This window comes from Lolium rigidum, chromosome 2, assembly GCF_022539505.1.
Source record: "Lolium rigidum isolate FL_2022 chromosome 2, APGP_CSIRO_Lrig_0.1, whole genome shotgun sequence".
NCBI lineage: Eukaryota > Viridiplantae > Streptophyta > Magnoliopsida > Poales > Poaceae > Lolium > Lolium rigidum.
Genome location: NC_061509.1, coordinates 230,972,275 through 230,977,177, shown reverse-complemented (window position 1 = coordinate 230,977,177; position 4,903 = coordinate 230,972,275). Strand labels below are relative to the sequence as shown.

General features: G+C 35.6%; 1 long non-coding RNA gene across 1 annotated transcript; it reads right to left on the bottom strand.

Annotated features, from left to right (window-relative positions):
- Positions 1-1,553: 1,553 nt before the first annotated feature.
- Positions 1,554-4,457, bottom strand: LOC124688284. Its single transcript, XR_006998477.1, has 3 exons — positions 3,411-4,457; positions 2,800-2,938; positions 1,554-2,101 (listed from the first exon to the last, which is right to left on the bottom strand). It is a non-coding gene; the product is annotated as an uncharacterized LOC124688284 (long non-coding RNA).
- Positions 4,458-4,903: the final 446 nt, after the last annotated feature.

The window sequence follows — 4,903 nt, the reverse complement described above, 5'->3', positions numbered from 1 at the left end:
CATAGAAAGATGACATGTTGCTTTGTTGATGAAAAGGGGAGGGCATCCCCAAGCTTTGACGCTTGTACATATTGGATATTTATTGGGGCGCAGGGGCATCTCCAAGTTTGAGATTTTTTCCATTCTTCATCTCGTCACATCATTCTTCTCTCCCTACACTTGAAAACTTCCTTCATACAAAATTTCACACAATTCTTTATTAGCAGCATTAGTTCAATCAAAATAAACAAATCCACTTGAGTTAAGGTATAACATATATATAACACCTATTATAGCATTATCTACTGTAGCAACTCTTGCAAAAATATCTCTGATCAAAAGAACTCGAAAAGAAACAGATTAAGAGGCAAATGCAAATAGTGGTAGAAATCTGTCAAAACAGAATAGCAGGTAAATATCGATTTTTAGAAAATCTTCTGTTGCTCATCTCGAAAAGTGGTCAACTAACGAAAATTAGATAATAACTTGGGGCATATGTACAAAAATTTCCATCTCAAAATTCTGCTCTGGGTATTTATACGAATTTTTATGGTGACAGCACATAATCTGTTTCCAGGATAGCAACTTCCCCAAATCTTGCTTCCTTTCTATTAGAGACTCTTCTTGGCACAAAAACGAAATAAAAATGATAAGGATAGGTTATTACAGGGGTAATAACTTCCAAGACTCAACAAAAGAAAAATTACAGAAATAAAACATGGGTTATCTCCCAAGAGGGCTTTTTTTAATGCCTTTCAGCTAGGCGGAGTAGTTTGACAAGATGCTCACATAAGAAATATGAATTGAAGTAAAAGAGAGCATCAAGAAGCAAACTAAAAACACATTTAAGTCTAACCCACTTTTTATGCATATGAATCTTGTACACGAATAGATTCACAAAGAACAAAGTGACAAACATAGAAAGATAAAACAAGAACAACTTCAAAACTTTCATCATGTAGAGAGGTGTTTTAGTAACATGAAAACTTCTACAACCATATTTTCCTCTCTCATAATAACTTTCAGTACCATCATGAATAAACTCAACAATATAACCATCACATAAAGCATTCTTATCATGATCCATATGCATAAAATTATTACTCACCACATAAGCATAGTCATTTTTATTAATTGTAGTGAGAGCAAATTCAACAAAATAGCTATCATTATTATTCTCATCGCCATAATCATCAAATATAGGAGGCATATTGTAATCATAATTAATTTTCTCCTCAATAGTAGGTGGACTGAAAATAACATAATCATCATTGTAATCATCATATATTGAAGGCATAGTATCATCATAGCAAACTTCCTCCTCTAAAGCTGGGGAACCAAAAAGATCATTTTCATGAAAACTAGCTTCCCCCAAGCTTAGACTTTTCCATAGCATTATCAATATTAGTGTTCAAATAATTCATACTAACTAGATGATACCCCGCGGGTTGCCGCGGGATTTCTTTAGCGATGTATTGAAGAAAGGTTGTATACATTTTTCAATGTTTATGAAACATTTAATTAAAGGGAGTTTATTTCATTATTTGGAAGTTGATAAAAAGTTACATGTGACGACCCGATGATTGAATTGGTAACTACTAATTGCCTTTTTTTTAAACTACTCAGCAGAAATGATAGCTGTCACTTGTCTCTTTCCTTCTTTGATGTAATCCGTTGTGAAGAACTCATCTTTTTCAAGTATGTTTTTGATTTCAGCACGTGAAGGCTCCCCTTGGTCACCCTCCTGTAAAGTTATATGCAGTGGTCGTTTGATGTGCTTGAGTTCTTCTATTGCTTTAATGTACATCTTGTTAGCTTCTCTTTGACGATTTGGTGCCGATGGAATTAGGGACGCGGCAGGCCTCATTGGCGTGATGCATATAGAGATTTGTACATGAAGATAGGAATTAGAAATATATATGTGTTAATATGAATATATGGATGACCGAGGATTACCTGTTTTTTCCTCCTTGTTGCTCCATGTGCGAGGTGATGTGTGAAGCCTCCGGGTTGAAAGTTGTTTATGTATTTTGATATGGACGGATGAATTGGTATTGTTGGTGTTCTGTTATATAGAGGGATGTTTCGATGCTTTAAATTTGGCCAGGTGTAAATACGGTACCTAAAAATAGAAGATTGACTAAGAATAGAATCAGGCATTTATTGAAAATTTAATGGTATATATTATGTTTGACAAAGAATTAAATAAGGCATTTATTAATTAGTGAAAGAAAATCAAACCTTGATCCGCCTATACAAAATTCATGAAATCAGGGGAGAAATAGTCAACGAAAAAAAGAAAAATACATCTACGATCTACCTGGCTTGATGTTGTGTTTATTGTGATAAATAACATCCATTTTTCGAACAATTTAAGATATGTCACAGCTTATCTTCGTTCTAATTGATGGTAAACTCATCTCGCTGAGACAGCTCCATTTTCTAATGTCAGGTACATAATCTATAATGATGTTTGTGCTATATCAAAGAATATGAATCAAAAAATCTTTTTGATTAACCATTATACACTACATGTGATGCACTGTAAGCAATTTCTATGGCTCAACCCAAATCTAAGAATATTAAAAGTTAATTGTGTTGGATAAAGTTGAGTGGAAACAACTAAAATAGCTGGATGGCAATTGGCAATGAATATAAGTAGCTACCAGAAGTAAAGTTGCAATGTAATTTTCTTTCTTTCTGCAGTGAAGACTGTAGCTATTGTAAATCCAAATCAGGTACTATTTTCATGTCTAAATTGACAGCTATTTATTTATATGCACACAAAATTCTTCAAGGATAGCAAGTTAATTTGCGTACCAAATGTGCTTTTTAAATGAGAGCAGGCTGATGCAAGCACACATCATGACACCAGTGTTTGACCGCACAATTTGACACCAGGCTAAATATCAGCAATAGATGGAATCGAAACTCACGGGGGGAAGATGTGATAAGAAATCTGAACGTAGCAAAAAAAAAAAAAAGATTGAATCAAACAAAAGGTTCTGTAGTGAAAAAAATATGCAGCTTAGCATCCCAATAGAACAGCAGATGTACTAACGAATACATGCAAACATCTAAGAGCCCAAGATTAGGAATCAGCTAATACTACTAAGAAGCCCAACTCTATGATATAAATATGAGCATGAGAGACTGCCATCCAATAGAAAATTGGTAGCATATCACTCGATTGTATCAATTATGTGTTGATCGCCTGCAAAATAAACGTCAACTAAAGAGGGATGTTGTACATGGATTCTCAGGCTGTAAAAGAAATGAGGAGATTAGATAGAAATGAGAGCTGCAGCTTCCCTGGACTGCAGTGTGAGTGATGTAACTCTCCACAAATGTCAAATAAGCATAAACAGAGGTGTCATTGCAAACTGAAGAACCACCTACAATGTTTTAATAGATCGCTTGAGTTCCCGTACCTAAAGGATTGGCCAAACAATTGTTAATGTGCGCATACCATCTTCACGGATTCCATTGCATTATACTCGTCAGTAGCAAGAAAAACAATTTGTTTTGAAGAGGCATCCTTTTGAAGCAAAAATTCTGCAACCTTTAAAGAAAATTCAACAAAGTTCAGTAATCATTGAGAAGTGGAAGCAATAAGAATTCGAGGACAGAAAATAGAACTGGCCTGCGAACGAAAACTAAGCAGATGAAAACTGAACAACTGAGTTGCTTCGCTTTTGCTATTGCGTACCGTACTGCTCATTTTCAGTCATAAGAATTAACCGCACATTAGCATATACTGTAATAACCAACTCCTCCTTGAGTGCTCATTCTGATGCTATATTGCGTAAGGTTTCGGATATGGCAATCACTCTCTCCTTGCTTAGTTTATGACCCTTCTTGATTTCTTCAAGTGTGTACAATACTTCAACTATAGCCAGAAATAATTAACTGTACATGAAATCAGACATGTAGGTACATGTGTATCAGCTGAATGCCTCTTTTGAAATTATTTTCAGTCAGTACTGTCCATCCCTCGGTGTATCTATTCATGTTTTTTTCAATGGTCTTACTTGTGTATGTATCCACAGCATGTTTATCTTTCTACTGATTGGACAGTATAATTCAAGGCAGGATATGCAGATTTTGGTTTATTTTGGATTATCTTTGCACTGATTGGACAGTATAATTCAAGGCAGTATATGCAGATTTTGGTGTATTTTGGATAAATCATCACACATATGAGAGTTGTCAACTCTGAGCATGCTCATGTACGTCGTGAGGAGAGAGGCAGATATATAGCTTTTATATATTCAACTATATCTCTACTATTGCATAATTTGTATCTTATTGACTGTACTATTTTAGCATATGCAGGCAAACTGACGCAATGTACGTCGTGAAGAGAGAGGCAGGTAGATGGCTTTTATATATTCAACCATACCTCTACTATTGTACAATTTGCATCTTATTGGCTGTACTGTTTTAACATATGCAAGCAAACTGACGCAAGGTCTCAGTCTGGAAGTGCCATTTCTGCACTCAACATTTTTTTCATATATGTAAATAAACTTACCCGCCGAAGAACTGAAGACGGACTTATCTCCAGTCTAACACCATGTGTCGGAGTAAAGTTGCTTTAAGCATCAATAGTGTACGCCTCTGAAAATTCTTTGCTTACCTGCTTGGTTGAACCATTGCATCGAGAATCTCTCGTGCACCCCTAGTACCAAAATCAAACACACACAGAGAGGAATAAGAGCAGGCAACTATGTGTTTCATCAATGCAATTTTCTTGATACATCTGCTGAATATGGGAGCGGGAGGATGTTTGCAACACGCAAAACTGAAAATTCTCCGTCGATAGTAGGCGGCTGATTTGGATGATATGTGTGCCACAGCAACGGCGGCGGGGTATCATCTTTTGGGAACAGATACATGTAAATTAAAAAGAAGCAGCACAGAA